Below are 19750 nucleotides of genomic sequence, written 5' to 3'. Positions count from 1 at the left end.
TCTGACTCCTCCCTACTGGGCACGGAAGAAGAGGGCAATACCACAGATCTGTCGTCAGAGACAGAATCAGAGGGGTCCCACTCTAGCACCTCCAGAGGCAAAGAGACACAGAAGAAAAGAAGATCCGTGATAAGACGGGACAGAGACAGAGATAGATCAGCATCAAGCACAAATAGGAAATTGCTCTGGGACTATGGTAATACCTCTAAAATGTATCAGGAGCATTGTCTAGAAGAAGGAGCTGATAATCACGCCACAAATGCCTCTCAAGACGCCAACACCGAACCACCACCACAAGCAACCCTAGATGGAATGTTCGCCATGCTAAAGCAAATGCATGCAGAGGCTAGAATAGAAAGTAGGAGAGCCAGACAAGACACTAAAAAAATACAAGCGAGCATTAGGAAAATGAATAAAAGATATGAAGAGGTAGAAGAGAGAGTTGTACAGGTTGAAGAAAGAACTGGCAGATTGGAGGACGAAGTAACAGACTGGCAGTCTTTCAGAATGGAGCAAGGGAAGGTGGTCGAGGACTTACAATGGAAGCTGGAGGATTTCGAGAACCGCCAGCGGCGGAATAATCTGAGACTTCTTGGCCTGGAAGAGGGAGTGGAAGGGAAAGACCCAAGGGGGTTTGTGGTCAAGTTGCTGAAAGGTGCATACCCAGAGGCGCAGTGGCAATGGGAATTAGAAGTTCAGAGACCACACAGATTCCCACTTACGCAGAAAAAACCAAGGGGTGCTAGTCAGGATGCTTTGCCAAGGGCTATGCTAGTTTTTTTCTGAAACTTCTTGGCTAGGCAGAAAATCATGGAGTCTGCCAGGCCAGATAAAAAGAGGTCATTTGAAGGGGTTACCTTTTTTGCAAGGCCAGATTTCTGCCACGCGACCGTCAAAAGGAGATGGAAACTCAGGCAGCTAATTACTCCTTTTCAGCGTCAGGGCTCTGAAGCATACCTGATGTTTCCAGCAAAGTTGAAAGTCATTACAGGGGGGTCGTGTCAGAATGTTCTTCTCAGAAATAAAGGCAGGCGAGTATCTTGCAGAAATTACGGAGAATCAAAGGGGTAGGAAGAGTAGGGACACCGAGCCAGCATAAGCTGCATATTACAATACTGAGAAGAGTATTGAACATGTTAGCAGATTAGGTAGATTGGGAAGGAGAAGGAGGCGACACTACAGCAGTGAGCAGCCACACATAGGTCATGACTGACCTATTTGCCTGTAGTAGGGGGGGGGTAAGCAAAGGGAGGGGGGTTGACGGGGGGTGTGGGGGGGGGTTTGGGGGGGTGGAGAAGAATTAAGGACCTGTACAGCACAAGGCAAGAAGACATATAGGAATAAACAAGTGGTAGTAATCTTTAAGAGGAAGGCGTCTGGTAGCTCAACCTTTAAGATCAGATGGCGTTAAGGATTGCTACTATTAATTTCTGTGGGCTAAACGAGGGTGGGAAAAGGCAGAAAGTAGCAGCTATGTTTAGATTATTGAAATTGGATGTTATATGCCTTCAGGAGACACATGTGAGGGGAAAGGATAAATACCTTATGGATCAACTCGGTTATGAAGTCTTAGCATATACACAGCAAGATTCAAAAACAAAAGGAGTGGCTATATTCACGAAAAAGGGAGTTATGCAGGTAAAGAAAAAGAAGGAAGATGATAGAGGGAGATGGGTTATGGTAGAAGGGGAAACAGCTGGGGGGCAGTATACCATTGTCTCAGTATACGGCTCCAACGATGATGAACCTGAAGTATTTGACTTTCTAGATATTGAATTGGCACTATGGACAGAACCGGAGATATTTTGCGGGGACTTTAATGTTAATGGATTGTCAGGGTTGGGCCTGTCGGGCGGGGGATGCAGGGTGATCGCAAAAAGAGAACACGAAGGGTTATTGGTAATTTAATGTTTCACAATGCATTGGTAGATGTCTGGACAGCCAACAATCCCACTGGGACGGGCAGTACTTTTTATTCCGCTCCTCACAGGGTTATTGCTAGATTGGATTACTTTTTGGTTTCTAGCTCCTTAGCACCAGACTTAAAAATAGAAAGGCTCCCTCGGGTCTTCTCAGATCATAACCCCCTAGTATTAACTATCCCTCAGAACCTTAGTGGTGTCTATAAAGAATATAACTGGACGTTTGAAAGAGGGCTACTTAGGGAAGAAGATTATGTAACTAGAATGAAGTTATGGGTTAGGCAGTTCTGGGAAGTAAATAGAGGCACGGCAGCCGCAGGGGTGGTCTGGGACACCTTTAAAGCAGGGATAAGAGGGGAAACACTGGCCTATACCATCCACAGGAGTAAAAATGAGAAACTAGCATTAACTAATAGACTGCATGACTTAATGGAATTAGAACAACAGCTTATTCAAGCAGTCATTAGTCAAGAACCACTCGAGGAGATCCTATTGGAGATGGAGTTGAAAAAAGCCCAGGCTAGCGAAAGTTTGGCAAAGAAAGCGGCAAGTAACTATTTAATGAAAAAGGAAAAATGCTATGAATTTAATGAGAGGGTAGGTCATATGCTAGCAGTCGGCATCAGACAAAATATGGCAGCTGGAGAAATAAAAGAAATTAAGGATAGAGGGGGAGAAGTTGTGACCAAGGTAGAGGATGTGAGGGAAGTGTTTAGAGAGTTCTACTCTGATTTATATGAGCAAGATTTGGGTAATGTTGACATTGAGATAGAGGACTACTTATCAGGAATCCCACATGAGGAACTGAGCGAGGAGAATAAAGAGGTACTGGAGTTACCATTGACATTGGGGGAAGTCCAAAACGCAGTAACCAAACTCCCCTCAGGGAAGGCAGCGGGGACCGACCAAATTCGGGCGGAATTCTACAGAATCTTTTGGGACACCCTGGGGATTGATATGCTGGAAACCTTAAGACAAGCGCAGAGGGGGGAAAATACTCCTCAATCCTGGGCCGGAGCAAACATCATAGTAATTCTGAAAAAAAACAAATCACACTTGGATCCCGGCTCATATAGGCCAATAACACTCATGAATGCAGATGCAAAACTCTATTCCAAGGCACTCTCACAAAGACTAAGCAAGGTGATTGAGGGACTGGTCTGTACAACACAACATGGCTTTATACCCGGGAAGGGGACTACACAACATACAAGGCAGATGGTTACCATACTGGATGCAGCAGGTGCCACAGGGGACCCTGCCTCGGCTATTTTCTTGGATGCAGAGAAAGCCTTTGACAGGGTCTCCTGGAGGTATCTATGGAAGGTCCTGGACTGGTTTGGTATAGGAGCAGGCTATATAAAGGCTATACAGGCTCTGTATGTGGAACCTATGGCTAAAGTGAGGATAAACAGAGGGTATACTGCTGAAATACGTATAAGACGCGGCACACAACAGGGCTGCCTAGCCTCACCACTTCTATTTGCGCTATATCTTGACCCCCTCCTGCGCAAACTGGAAGGGAATCCTAACATCTCCCCGATAAAATTACATAGTTATGAGCACAAAACACTTGCTTATGCAGACGACGTGGCCGTGGTCACCCCTGAGCCGGAGTCGGCTATTACAGAAATAGAACAGGAGGCCGCAGCCTTTGGGGTAGTGTCGGGTTACTCATTGAATAAAGGAAAGACACAAATTATACAGAATAACTGGGTTAATTATCAGGACATAAGAGTAGCTTCAGAAGTTACTTATTTAGGCGTTAAAATCACAGCCGACCTAGATAGGTTAGTGGAAATAAATATGAGTCCATTGTTGCCAAAAGTAAAAGCAAATACGGAAAGAATGAATAATCTGCATCTGACTTTGATGGGTCGGATCAATGTAATAAAAATGGTAACATTCCCGAAAATTCTCTACCTGTTTAGGTCCACCCCGTTATTCTTTGACAACACATGGTTTAACAAACTAGAAGCGATTTTGAACAAGTTTATCTGGGTCAAAGGGAAGACAAGGAGAGCCTATAGACACCTAACGGTATCCAGAGAAAAAGGCGGTTGGGGGGCACCAGACTTTAGGCTCTATTATTGGGCTGCCGTACTGCAGTATTGCCAGGGGTTGTTAGGTGGGGGAGGCACAGATCATACAGCGGGAGCTAACTCAGGATTCACTAATGTTTATACCACATTATTGGGTGAGGGGGCAGAGAATGGGTTTCTAAACACAACTGACTTTAGCTATTTTAAACATACACGATTTAAGACATTAAAGGCGGCCTACAGGGTCTGGAAAGGTATTTCCAAAAAATTTGGTCTAGGAAGGTACAATAACTATACACGACTGTACACAAATTGCACATTACCGAGGGACATTTTTAGGGACACTGCTATGAGGGACTGGCATAGCAAGGGTATAGTGAAAATAGGAAATCTGCTAGATAGCAAAGGGAATATGCTACAGTTTGGGGCGTTACAAACAAAGTTCGGGTTAGAACATCGCAGTTTTTACAAATATCTCCAAACCAGAAGTTTTCTAATGCAAAAACAGGGCGGCCTGGCAGGGTTGGCTCAAAGTAGAGTTATGGAGTACATAGAAGCAGCTAATAAGTGTACGATAAGACAGTTGAACGCGAAACTGAAAGATAGCAAAACTGATGAAAGGGGGAAATATGCATTAAAATGGACAGAAAACTGGGGTCAGGGCTAGAAAGCTTTCAGTTATCTCTGGATCTGGGCAGAACGGTGCTATGTTCAGCTACCTTGCAATCACAACATTTTAAGACCGTATATTCACTATATCATACCCCGGCCAGAATCGCCCAGTGGGGCGGCACAACTGGAATAACATGCCCTCGCTGTGATTCAACTGAGGCAGACATCGTACATATGTTTTCACAATGTCCTCAATTGTACACCTTGAAAAAGGCTATTGAGGAGTTTTTGGATAAATCACTTAAGATCAAGATAAAACTCACAGACAAACTTATTATTCTGGGGGTGGGGGATATGCCAGATGTAATGCCAGCAGAATTTATTTTTGTCTCACTTGCGGTGTTTCGCATATGCATAGCAAGAACTTGGTTGGACAAGGCTCCCCCCCCGTTTCAAGTTTGGATTGCAAGCCTACTTGCTATGTATAACCTAGAAAAGGCAATCTACGATAGGAAAGGTAGGAAAGCTAAGCTATTAGGTAAAAGGATATGGCAGCCCATCACAAGTTGGAAACATAGCAGGTTAAATCCAAGACAGGCGATGGAAGGCTGATACAATAAAACATTTTTTAGAAAGTGGTATAGGCCAATATGTAAGATTCATATATCTCTCTTAACTTTATAGATGCTTATCCTCTTGTTTTGTCTTATTCACCTTCTTTTTTCCTTTTTGCAATGTTTAGTTTATATTGTATACATGTTTGGTGGATTTTCTATGTAATGTGTACAATCACTTGTGAGATAGTTGTGTGCTGTAACACATACAGGAATATGCGGAAATATTTTTCTAAAAACATGTTTAATAAAAATATATAAAAAAAAAAAAGAAAATACGTGTCCACACAAAGAACATTTGGTCCTGAAGAAGACCTTCCACCAAAACACCGCCGAGGTCTACACATACAAAATATAAATCGGACACATGACACCTTTCAAAGATAAACTCCCAATTTGTGAAACTCTGAAGCAAAGATTGAGAGTAACACGTGTTAATATAAACCACAGATGTGTCATGTACTCTGTCACGTTGTCACAAGATGTTAGTTACTGTTGCAATTGACCATTTGTTTTGAGTTCATGCACACTCTCACAACGAACTGTGTTTCACTTTTTTCATTTTAGTTCCAGTAATATCTGGCATTTGTTTATATGTCTAGGTAAAATGTTGATACAGTGAAGTGTTTGTACATATACATGTCTGTATTTGTTTATGTGTTAACAGAAAAGTTATTTTGAATACAAAGAAATGAAAGAAGACCCAGTGTAAGAATGTTCATTAATTAAGTTGGGCTGTAAGCAATAACTTGGAAACGGGGATTTTGAGAAAATGTATTTGTTATAAATAGTTCCAAAGTAAGAAGAGGTTAACAATCGAACCTGAGTAGGGATAATGTTTTAGATCCTGACTCATTAAATCATGGTAATTTATGGTCTGGGAGGTAATCTATTGTAGAGACGATATCCAGCTGGGGCACCCACAATACTGGATTTGTTTTGGTCTGTATGGGGGAGCCCGTAAGCCCCTGCAACTCCCCAGCCATCCAGTGGCAGAAGCACTCCACTTTTTCATTTTTGAGTGGATCCCCCAGTGCCTACCCACGCCTCCTACAATTCTGGCCTGGTTGGGGGCTCTTGGGGAGCCCTAAGGCCCCTGCTGACCTTGCTGGTTCCCCGGCCAGCACCCATAGTTGTGCTGGTGAACCCTGGCTCACTAACATTGCTCCTGCCGGGCCGGAGCAACATTTTGTACTGCTCCTGCTGGATGTGAGCAAAGTTATGTTCTTTGCCCGGGAGAGTGTGGACAGGGTATGCCCGCACTCTCCTGAACAGAGAACAGCAGTGCACCCGGGGATAGTTCCCCCAGGACACTGCAGCTATATAAGGATCCTGGGGATGGGGTCCCCAGGGCCAATCCTCAGCTCGGGAGGAGGGCCCAGTGCCACCATCCCCTGCAAAGACACACTGGCCCCAGAGGATGGTGTCCCTATGGGCATACTGTGGCTTAGGGTTGGGGTGTGCAGGGGCCATACAGTCAAGTTCAAAATGGCCCCAGTGAAGGGATCATCAGGTCTGATAAAGGCTTGGGGAGGGGTTGTGCACCTCCGCCCTTAAAATAAATTATCAGGCTCTGGGAAGGGGGGTGCATGCCCACCTCCCCCAAAAATATGCATTCACCGCACCCTAGGCCCTGGCCCACCCCCAGGTTTATTTAAAAAAGGCAGGAGACTGCCTTTTTTTATCAGCATAGCAGATCCACCGATCATCCTTTGATCCAAAGCTGATTAAGAACAAAATATGCCATTTTTGGCAGAGCTAGTGAGCAGGGTATCCCTACCCTATCACTATATGTTTATTTTTACTTTGCTGTAGGAGAGAGAGGTTGAGTCACTGAGTTCTAAAATGGCTACTGCCACATCTTTGTTGATGTGGGGAAAGCAATCAGTTTGATGTGAAATAGCTATATATTTTTTTTTACTTAATTCTCAAAAACTTCTGTACAGAATTACACCAAATCAAAAGGACGCATTCTAGTCCAAGATCTTGCTTTCTGCAAAATTTGGTGCAAATCAATTCAGCGGTTTTTGCGGTGTTGCAATTCACTTTTTCTATAAATGCGTGGATGAGAAAAAGCTTTCAGACCCCCTTTTTCTTGGCTGTCGCTTGATGGAACACCCCAAAACGTCCCAGGAAGGAGCTGAGGTAAATTACACTTTTTTGGGAAACTTTTGTGAAGATTCGTTCAACAGCTGCAAAGTTCTAAGAAAATAAAAAAATGCTTTTCCTATGGAGATGTGGGTCTAATTACAACTACCCAGATATGTGGAATTATGTCATGTTATCTATTTATGTATCTATATTTAGCTTTATGCACTTAACCTCAAGATATTTGGTAGTCTATATTTTCCCCATGATGTCTTGCCAAGCCGATAGTAAAACGATAATATTCCTGTAGTAAACCATATTCTGTACATAGGGGTAATGACACTGCTATATAAAACCAATATTCCTTGCCTCAGATTGGGGAACATTTGGGCCTAGTTCAGAATGTTACACAAATCATCTCTACATCGTGTGATTGGGGAAATTTAAGGAGACAAATAGAAAACTGCATTAATGATCAGTATGCTATTTTGAATTCACTTTTGTGCCATTAGGCTTGTACTTGATTGTCTATACGATATGTATTTGGGGCTTCATAGATGTGCTTGAGATGATATGTTTGGGTGAAATCTTGATTTACTGCCAGAATATGGCACAAATCAATGACATATCAGCACTGAATTTCGGTGTTATGATTTTTAATCTGAAAGGTTTCTAATTGTATGAACTATGCATATGCTGAATTAGTTGCCTTCAATGATTGTAAAAGATGTCCAGAGTTTTTGATTGTGTTCAGTTTTTTTTATGTATTGTTTATTACTTCCTCATCACAGTTCTCATCCTAAAAACGTTAGCTTCCTCCTGAAGATAAGAATGTACTTTTCTACCCCAGTAAAGAAAGTTCTGATTCAGCTATGGGTGCAAAGATTGAGCCTTGCTCAATACAACTCCTTTGTGTCTGTCTTTCCTGTTCAGTTTCCTCTTTTCTGGTCCAGTCCCTGTAGGCTTTGCTGTACTTGTGACTATTAATAAGAGATATTGGCTATCTTGATTGCTCATCCCTCCATTCTGCTTGCTCTCCTTTGCTGTTCAAGTCAGATGGAACTTGTATCGCGATATGTTCACTCTTCAGTGCCATAAATGCATCTGATATGTGACTTTACAGCATCTCCTTAATTTTTTTCTCCATGTCCTGTACCCTGTCTGGTCCACTCACATTTCCTGATTTATTTCTTTAATTTTGTGCTACCTTTTCATTTTCAGGGGTGCAGTCAGGGTCGGCTGTAGAGCCGTGGATGACACATGGAGCTGCCTTTCGCAGCTTTCTACAGTTGCAGCCTGTAAACAAAGGTGCTTCTCATGTCACATTTTGGCACCTGAACACTTTCTGATCAGTATCACGGGGGTGCCAGGTCTTTCATACTAAAATTATGAACTCTAATTTGTTTTACACTGTATGGTCATCTGATCGCATAGGCTGGGCCTTTCACATACAACCAGTATTATTCAGGTTTTTTAATGCTGTGCTTCAACACACACAACATTCAAGCATGGGTAATGCATCCATGTGCAGTTATATATGTGTGGTGTGTGTGTTACATGTGGCCTCAGACAACAATGTGAGTTGCAGGATGTCTCCAAAGCACTTCTGTGGTCCAAGGTGATCAGCCAGACTTGAGAAAGTAAAGGATAGCAGACAGAGAGTCCCTTTGAAGGGTAGGGAACACCCTTGGCCCCTTCTTATTCTTTGTTCTCCTTCCCTAGAAATGTTACTTACAGTCAAGTAAGAGGTGGGTAAGTAGGGAAGTGTTACCCTCTTTTGTGACTGATTGAGGACTCCAATCTCCACCCCACCTTCTTGCTGACACTGTGAGACAAGACTTTGGCTGGGCCAGTGTGGGAAAAATACTCAGAAGTGAGCCAATGCCTGACATCAGTACCAGAGTTGGACTTGTGGAATACACTACTGTCTTAAACTTGGTATAAGTATTGGGCAGCACCTACCAGCCAGTGTGCCAAGATTTCTCTATCACAATTTTGGGTACTACAGCAGTGATAATAGAGAAACTCTACTATTATCCAGGATTGGTGTTGCAGACTGTCAATTATCCTTTACCATGTTCGGGATCGGGAACCTGGAAGTTCTGCAACCTGTCAGGAGAAGAGCTGCCTGGAGTCTGCCTTAATGGAAGGAGCTGACAGACTTGTGAGGACAGGTGTTGGGCCTTTCCTTGCACAAAGGAAATGCTGCCTACAAAAGTGAGAATGTGAGGAGCTGGGAGCTGCCTGCTACAACCCAGAGAAGGCTCTACATTGCCAGGCTGTATGGAGTGGCCTTCAGACCCTTGTGCCCCTGCAGCGTCCCCAGATGCAGAAGCATCCATGACTTTGGAGTGCTCACAGAAACTGAAACCACATCTCTCGGGTTTCCTGCAAATAGTATTTAGCACCTGTGACTACTCTGCCCTCAGAAAATATCAACTGCAATTGGAGGGCCTCATCTGAAGAGCCAAAGCAACTTGATAGGCTTAGCTGTAGCGCTGGGTCTACCAATCATGATGACTGCGCCAACCCAGGGAGATGGTTCGCTTTGTTTGAATGACAGGTTTGGAAGATTCCTCAGGAAAAGTTCAAAGGACTGTGAGTAGAGCGATTGGAGCACAACCTTTTTCATTATCAGCGTCAGCTCTTCATCAGGCCAGGGCGTGTGCACCAGACACAAAGGACAAAGACCTCAGCAGTGTCGGCCGGGCCCAGGCACAATGAATGTGCTTTAGCTTGGTGGGCTTTGTAAGACAACACCCACCCATCACCCACGGACACTGGCAGACTGGGCCTTCCAAGTACATCAAAGACAGAAAGGTACTGTGCAAGGGTGAGGATTCCATGGAGATTAATTGTTTGGACTATCCATTCTCTACCTAACCGCCATCTCTTGGGGTGTGGTAGACGTGGTCCAGAGGTGTAGAACAAGAACTTTACCCACCAGTTACCCCAGGAGGTTTAGTGTCCCAAGTCATATTGGCTGTCCCTCCATTCACAATATTATTGTATTGATAACACTGTACCACGTGATTGCCCTCTGATGTTTATACAAAGTATTGTGGAATGTGTGAGAAGTAATGTTCTTTTTCCTTTGGAGTAAAAACACTGGACAGACACTGATTTATTGACTGATATTAGATTTCTCATTCTATTTGGAATGTCTATCCCATACTTCCTCCCTGGAAAGCCTTGGGCTGTTTGACTTTGCTACCCACTGGTTTATTGCTAAAGGGACATACTTGCTGCAAAAAGGATCTCAGTGTTACAGTTTTAGCCAGTGTCTTGCCTGAAAAAGATCCCACACTGCCCTAATACGTTTACTCCATCTGAGTACAGAGAGTCTTGAAAAAGGAAGTCAAGGAGCATATTTCCATGTAAAAGGTTGGTGGAAAGATACCCGTGGTGTTAATAATACAGTCAGGAACAGGGCCGGACGGCCTTTTATTCCATCGGGCATTTCCCCTGTGGGCTGGAGCCTTTGAAGACCGAGTTTGAAAGCTAAGGGCTCCTGGTGCCTTGGGGAGTTGGTGTCTCTTTCCCCAACTCCCCAAGGTTAATTGCAACAGGTACGGGGAAACTTGAAGAGAGAGAGAAAAAGAACGAGGGGAGCAGAAAATAGGTAAAAGGCGATCAGAGGGGGGAAGAGAGAGTGGAGGAGAGAAAGAATGGATGGAATGAGTGAGAAAGCGTAAAGAGACGAACGGAGTGGGGCTGATTTGAACGGATGTATGTCAGTACAACGCGATCTTTTAGATCGCGGTACTTGACAACACGGGCATTACAACGCAAGTCGTTACAACAACTTGCGTAGGAGGGCACAGATTTTGGAATATTATAATTTTATATTCCAACACCAGTCCACGTAACAGTAGGGAAGGTGTTGGAATATAAAATTACAACATTCCTTGTCCAACAGCGCCATCCAGCGCAAGTCGTAGTAACGACTTGCGTTGTAATGGCATAGTTGTAAAGGCACTGCAGTGTAAACACCGCGTTGTAAACGATGTTTACCATTTGAACATTTTTGCCAGGGTGTTTTGGGGTTTCCCAGTCAAGCCCAGGTCAGGAAATGTGTGGATGGGAAGTAGAAAATAGGGAGAGGACAGAGAGTTGGCGCTAGTGTGAAAAAATGTGATCCATGTTATGAATGCACACAAACACACACATATAGCATAAATGTGGATAGAGAGGAAACAGAGAGAGTGATGAAGGAATGACGACTTAAAGAGAGAAAGAGTACAAGTGATAGGCATGAAGAAGAGTGAGAAAAAGAAAGCAATAGAAAGAGAGAGAGCATGAAAGAAACGGCAGAGCTAATAGGGGCTATAGAAAATAAATGCTACAGAAAGAGAAGCCAGCAGTAAGAGAGAGAAACAGAAAGAGTAGCATGCATAGAAAGAGTGCCAGAGTGTTATGGACTCGGGAGTGTTAAAGGCACAAAGAGATGAGAGGTCAAGAAACAAAAAATGAAAGAAAGAAAGAAAGAAAGGAAGAAAAAATGAAGGGAGACAACGAATAAGAGAGAGAGAGAGAGACTCTGAGAGAGAGAGAGAGAGAGCAGGGTTGAACTGGCTGAATGGGACATATGGAAAACTCCCAGCGGTAGGCTGGTGGATGGATACTTTAAATGTTGCACTTGCTTGAACAATTTACAATGTCGCCAAATTCCTGAATGAGATTATTTTCTAGAAAAGGCCCTGAATGTGCTCGAATTTGTACCTATTTCAAAAGATATTGACACAAATAGGTAGATACAATCTGCAAATACAACACAATGTTTTGTAGAAGTACGTGCGCTCTTAACTTGGGACAATTTAATATATTTGATTTTTGTTTCATTGCACTATTTTGCTTCGGTAATAGTTTAGATCTGCAAACCATGAAAAAGTAATCTGAGAAGGCAAGAGAAACACTTTAACGTGTACCAGGTTTCGTTTGTTTTGACGTTAGCAACGGAATATCATTTTAGATGTGTATTCCTCTGCATCTGCCTGTCGGCCGGTGTGGGAGCCAGAGACTTTAATAATCACAAGATTACTATCAGTGGATATTGAATGTTAGGAGTCATCCTGCAGAGGCGAGCAGAGCTGACCTGCGCCGTGAATGGCTCCATAGACCTTGGCCACTCAAGCCTCACATTTCCACTCACTGGAGCGGGGTGGGTATCCGCTCCTCTCTAGGGTCCACTGACACGAATCAATGCCTCATATATGGGATTAGGAGGATCGCATGGCAGCAATGCCTGAATGAATGATAGAAGTTAAGCTGGACCGCTTCTTATTAACAATGTCTTAAAGCATCCATGCATAAGCCTAAAAAACAAGTTTACCCTTCCTTTGGCCCTTCTTGACAACTACTTGGCTATCCAGCCCAAAGGTAGAACTGTTATGCATGTGGGAGGCTGGAAGGGATCTGTATATTGAGGCTCGCAGTCGATTTAGTGTTCACACCTCTAACAACTGACCTTTGTGGTTGTGTATCATATCAACCAGTACCACTGGGATTTTGTGCTAGCTACGAACCATAACATTTCACATTGTCAAAGAGGATGTCACTTTTTTGCATAAGTTCCAATGCTCTTACGAGATGCATTGCTATAAACTATAATATTTCACATTGTCAAAGAGGATGCCACTTTTTTGCATAAGTTCCAATGCTCTTACCTGATGCATAGCTATGAACCATATTTCACATTGTCAAAGAGGATGTCAATTTTTTGCATAAGTTGCAAAGCTCTTAACTGATGAATAGCTATGAACCATAATATTTCACATTGTCAAAGAGGATGTCACATTTTTTGAATAAGTTGCAATGCTCTTAACTGATGAATAGCTATGAACCATAATATTTCACATTGTCAAAGAGGATGTCACTTTTTTGAATAAGTTGCAATGCTCTTATCTGATGAATAGCTATGAACTATATTATTTAACATTGTCAAAAAAAGTTCACTTTTTGGCATAAGTTAAAATGCTCTTACTGCATCTCTATGAGCGATAATATATAAGGTATGTTTGATCAGGGGCCAATCAGCTAGACTACTGGCTAGCCTGCTGCCCACATTTTCTCCAAGGAGTAACAAATGCTTCCAATTACCATCTATTTGTATTCTAAACATGAACTCGTTAACTCAAAAGGTTTCGGGAGGGGGCAATTTACCGAGCCCAGGCTTCTCCCCTGCAAAAAAACCTCCGATCTTCAATAGGTCGTTGTTTGGTGGAAACAGTGATGTGTTTGTTGGACCCAACAGGCGAATTAAAGCAATGAGCCAAAACAAACGTTTTGAAGTCTTGAGTAAGGACCAGGGCTGCTGTTTCAGATTACCAAACAGAGCCTTGTATCTGATATTATGTCTCCTTTCATGAGCACCTGCTACATGTCAGAACAATTAGTTGTTGGGCAGCATAATGTGTCTGCTGTGTTAGCCATACTGAGCAGGTAGAAAGAAGAGCCCACGGACAAGTTTCAGGTGATGGCTTTCCTTTAGTCTACTTTTCATTGGCTTTCAGGACCTTTGGTCTCTTACATAGACCCTTTTCATCGGGTCTTATGCGGAACAGAACACATTCTGTACAAACACTGGGTCGTAACCGAAATACACTCCTGCAGTTCAGGTCTCTGTGGGTCTCTTGAGCCGCAAGCTGGTGGGAATTCGGTTGAATGAATGAGCAGTCATGCGGTGTTAACCTACGCCTCCATTTTGCTTGCCTCTCCCGTATAATGTAGATGGTGCTGTGAACGTTTATACCTGTGTAACTCTAGACATGGGAGTAACAAGCAATCATAGGATGTCTGTACAATAAATGGGACAAGGGCAGCATGCTATGAAGCTACATTATGGTAAATTCAAGATACCAACACAGATACTTCTAACCACATTTATTTTTTCAAATATGTATATTCGAAAACTTAGTTAAAAAATTCAAGAAATCAATGCCATGTTTTCAATTTGTGAATGGTGACAAATATAAGAAATAAACATTCTTATAATGAAAAAGCACTAGGAGACCCATTTTTGTAATGGAAAGGAGGGAATTCAGATTTTGCAGGCAAATCCCTCGCATAGGGTGCAGTTTCATTTGGCAAGGTCGGGTTGGCTTGCTGAAAATTGGACCTCGACCATACTCTTGAAGGTAAGTCCACATTTGTTTCAGAAAGTATGTAGGCATCACACTGAATTATACAAAAAAGTGAAGGATGGAAAGCATGAATTCATCTCAGCCACTGGTAATTACCCAGTGTAGCATCCCAGGCCATCTTTATTTTGCACACCATGCCACCTCAAACTGAGGCAAAGTAATGAATGACTGGGATGCAGCCCTCATAATTTACCAATGATCCGAGAATAATTCAATCCATCATTTTTTGTGTAATTAAGTGTGATGCCCTAAGGGGGACTGGTATGCCCAGACGTGGGTTCCGTGCACACTGTGCCACTGGAATCAATCAATACCCAACTATTTAGCCCTAATTAGGGCGAAACCTGTCTTGGGCTGCTTGTGTTCCGGTTTAGGGATGACCTGGCCAGGCAGTTTGGACTGCACTGTTCCTATTGGAGCACGGTCAACACTGATTTGCATATGGCCGGGGCCAAACTGAGGTGGCATGGTGTGCAAAATAATGATGGACTAGGATGCAGCCATGAGTAAAGCTAGTGGAATTCAAGCATTCCTTCCATCACTGTTTTGTATCGATCAGAAAGTATGTAAGTGGCATCCTGTCCCATCTCTTATTGTTCCTCTCAGATGCAGGTTTGCCTATCTTTTCTATCTATTGTAGCTGTCTCAAACATGCCCATTATAATTTTTTGTACAAGCCTTTCTTTTTGCTTTCCCCTGATAAGGAGACCAAAGGGGGCCATCTTCTGCTCTTACAGCAGCGTTGTTAAGGGACTGTGGGCTTCATTTATGAGGCCCTACCAGCATTTTTGCACCACGGGAATGTCACTTTTTTTACGTTCCGGTGGCGCAAAGAGCCACTGGCATATTTATAAGGCCAAGTAAAGCCACGTTACATGGCTTTTCACGGTGTTATAAATATGTGCCCCTTTCACGCAGAAACCAGCTTGAAAGGGCCGTTCAATGGGTGTTGATGGGGGTGTTCACCCTAGAAAGAGGAAAAAGCCTCTTGTGATTGTTTTTGTGCAGGAAGGTTTCCCTTCCTGCACAAAAATAATTATTACCGCAATGCAGGCTCCCTTACACCATGGTGCAAAGGTGCCTGCATTAATGCACAGCATCCCATTGTGCGCCAGGAAAAAGGACAGGAATGCACAGTATCTATTAGATACGGTTAATTCCTGCCCTTTTCTTTTGCCGCAGGGCAGCGCAGCCGCAAGGCATCCTGCACAGCCCAACGGCCAAAACCCCATAAATTAAGGCCCTTTGTCTCTTGTCTTCAATGCTGATTGGTAGGCAAGTATGGAATTCCCTATGTGGTGGGGTGGTTCCTAAAGTGACTCAACAATCTTTTCTGTGAGGTAGGGTGACTACTAATGCATAGTGGTGCTTCAAGATCTAGGTGAGGCGTGAGGGCCAGTGGAGAACCATTGTCTTGCTTCCTTTGTTGTGTGTCCATCAGCTTAGTTTATTAGTTATCTCAGGAGAATTTTGGCAGTTAAGGGAAAGTCAGACTTCTGGGATTAAAGTAGTTTGTATAGTTGTTATTGCCTTTTAGCCATGATTTCTTCCAGGTTTTTAAAAGATGGATTTCTACAGTGGGACTCATTTACTTACTTACACAATATCCTCGATAGCAGTAGGTACTGGTGTAATGAGCAACCCATGGTTCTTTCTCCACCTCTATTTCATGCGCTGCAGTGGGAATGTGCTGGAGAAGTGCCATTGCTTATTGCACTTTTTTTCACTCTGACCAAAGACGCATATGGGTCTATAGAAACCTGTTTCCAGTATGCTTACAGAATTTCTAATTTGTTGGACTTTTGGTATAGTGATAAGTAAACAGAGTTTGGAGCAGGGTTTACTGAATCTAGGTAGACTGTTGGGATAAGAATTACTAAAATATCACTCAATGAAGTGCAGCAAGTAAAGTTGCTGCATTGAGTGAATGAGAGAGAGAAGAATAGATGTGGTGCTTTTTCTCTCTCCATGTGCTAGTGAATGTTTGGTCTAGGAAAGACATGGCTTGGTAGTACGGGCTGGACTGTTCCCATGAGGCACAGGGTCGAGGCTGATTTGCATATAGCCAGTGTCTGACCTAGGGTGGTGTGGAGTGCAAAAAAAGGATGGATTTAGGCCCAGATCTTTGTACTGGGGTGAATGTAAGACATTGTTCTGCATTCTGTCCATCAACTGTGTTTTTTGCAATGTTCACCCCGAGTGGGCTGGGTATGCTCAGACGTGAGTCCCAGGCTCTCCACATCACTGGAGTCAAGCTATCCAGGCTGAAGAAGGCTGATAGCCAGAAACCGATCCTTGGATGCTTGATTCCGGTCTAGGAAAGACATGGCTTGGTAGTTCGGGCTGGACTGTTCCCATGAGACACAGGGTCAAGGCTGATTTGCATATAGCCAGTGTCTGACCTAGGGTGGTGTGGAGTGCAAAAAAAGGATGGATTTAGGCCCAGATCTTTGTACTGGGGTGAATGTAAGACATTGTTCTGCATTCTGTCCATCAACTGTGTTTTTTGTAGTGAATGTTTGGCTGCCATGTGCCAAAGCAGACACCATTTTACCATAATGCAAGGGTGCCTGCATTGTGGTAAACATAGTTTTTTGTACAGGAAGGGGTATCCTACTGTTCAAAAACTAAGCTTCAAGGCTTTTCCCACTTTGATGTGTGCAGTAGAATGCAAAGAGGGGAACATGAGGTGAAATGAAAACATTCTCTTCATTAACCTGCCCTAAAGTGGCACAGGAGTTTTGCACAAATCCATGTCTACAATTCTTTGCAGATAGGGATTTGCATCAAAAATCATGTTTGGTTGCATGGGAATGCCCAAGCACCACACATGGAACGCCTCCTTGAAGCAAAGTAACATAAGGCAGAACATTGCGCAGCTTCGCATTACATTTGGTTTCCATCATGCAAATTGATATTTGCGTTGGATGGTAAATACCACCGCTACACTTTGTGTTCGGTGTGGGTTCATAAAAAAGCACAAACCTGAAGCAAAGAGTATGCAAATCTGGTACTTGGAGTTGAGGCCTTAAGCTGTAGGTTCTAGCAAACTGATGGCGATATTTCTTTGTTACTAATGTGCTTTTCTTTGTGTTTTTGCCCTCTTCTATAAGAAATTAAATTGAGAATTGAATTGTTGCTGTTAACGTGCAATAATTTTTATTCTGATCTCTGTTTCAAAGCTTTTTTCATTGAATATTGTTTCACAGTCATTATACACTGCATTTGAAAAATGTTTGAAATATATTCAGAATAGAAATTATGCCTAATTGTACAGCAATTATTGTGTGCCGGCGTTCCACTATTTTAGCTGGTTTGAGGATGCTAGCGTTGAAAAGTTTTTTTTTATTTAATCAGTTCATCCTGTGATTTACAGTAGGGGTCTCCAGCTTCTCTGCAACATCTGTTTCCCACTGTTTTAGAATGGAGCACCAATAAAAATATCTTAATAGACATCATCAATTTAATAATTTAGTTCAGTCAATGATGAGAGTTTTGGATCACTTTGAAAACCTTTATTTATTTACCAGAGTTTAGTATATTGTTTTAGTCTATTTATTCAAATGAGTAAATCAGATATATCTGTTTACAGAAATATCAACAACATCATGGTTAGAGTCAATCAAGAAAATTGGAGCGTTTAAGAAAGGCACATTTTCCTACATTTCAATCTATTAAACATTTTGTGTTAATTGCTAGTGTAAATTATGGCATTTATTAAGCTTAATTCGTCTACTCTATCAAGGATAAGGATTGGCATGAAAGATTGAAGTCATTTGCACTTTATGTATCCTGCTTTCTGATCTGAAGCTCGTTTGTTTTTCAGAACGCTAAGGATTAGGGGTGAAGTTGAGGCCAGATATTGAGGAGCTCAATAACCCAATACTGAAGCTGAAAATGTTGCTTTTTGGTTTCAGAGAAGGTGTTCATTTCCCACTCAGTGATGTGGAAGTAGGAAGCAGTGTCACTAATATCAGAGGTCCTTATTGTATGATCCAAGTAATGCTGGAGACGGAAATGTGAAGGATGTTTCATTTGGCACAGTCTACAGTGCCTTATAGAACTCTTTTTAAGGATATTGTTGGTTTTCCGCTCAATTTTAGGTTTTACTTCAAATCTGATGCTAAATAAGGGCTCTAGCACAGTGTTTGTACTACTGCCAATGCAGTTAGAACCATGTTGGACATAGTGTTTCAATGTAATGGACCTAGGCTTCAAGAAGCTCCTCTTCTAGTCCCACTATGGGACCCTTTGATTTTAGCTGGGGATCTACATATTCCCTTTTGGCCATCATAAGTTTGATATATCGGAAGCTGCATCTATAAATAGAGTAAGCCACAGTGGTGACTTTTTTTTATGAAGGTGTAGATATGTTATTTAATAAAGAGTTTGGAGAAAAACGTAATGCCCATTTATGTAGTTTAAAGAACAGGAAATTCCTATTTGACCTTGATCAAGTGGAAAGGAAGTTACTTTCCTAAGCAGTCTTCACCCGAACACCTTAGTTACATATTTGTTGTGGTGCAGGCTTGGGAATATGCAGAATCCCGAATATCCATGAGACAGAATATTGTTACGAAAATATCAGGGGACAAAATCAGAAAGGTACGTTTCTATACATGTTTTATAACCAACTCCACATATATGTACCTCAGTGATATATATATATATAGACACACCGCGGACCCCGAGATCCATCCAAGGGCTGTACAATCAACAACAGCTAAAATAAATGAACTGCAGATCCCATCAGGCAGTGCGCAGGACACACCTTAACCGCCAATTGGTGGGCCATCATCTTGTTAAGTGGGAGTGTCCAAATGCTTACCTCAAGTCGAGCCTCTGATGAGAGCGAAGGCTCAGAAACGCGTCAGAATGAACATCGAAGACATGAGAGCTGGATAGAGATATCGATGTGTTGAGGTGTGCTGTACCCGTCACTACTGCTGTTCGAGTGATGCCTTGCCTGTGGGCACTTGGCAGCTTTGATATATATATATATATATATATATATATATATATATATATATATATATATATATATATATATATATATATATATATATATATATATGTATATATATATATATATATTCACTGAAAAAAACATAGGTTTCACACCAGTTATAGTTAGGTGGAAATTTTACTCGCATAAAACCATTGAAATTCCCACGTTATAGTTAGTTGGACTCATTATACCTTGCACGTGCAATGCACTGCTGATGACGTCACGTATTACATCACTCATGACATGGTCAGTGACATCACTCATGACATCACTGATGACATCTCAAATGACATCACGGATGACAACATCCTTGTGACAAAGT

The sequence above is a fragment of the Lissotriton vulgaris genome, chromosome 9, assembly GCF_964263255.1.
Source record: "Lissotriton vulgaris chromosome 9, aLisVul1.2, whole genome shotgun sequence".
Taxonomy (NCBI): Eukaryota; Metazoa; Chordata; class Amphibia; order Caudata; family Salamandridae; genus Lissotriton; species Lissotriton vulgaris.
The sequence above is the reverse complement of the archived record's forward strand: the minus strand, read 5'-3'. Positions refer to the sequence as shown.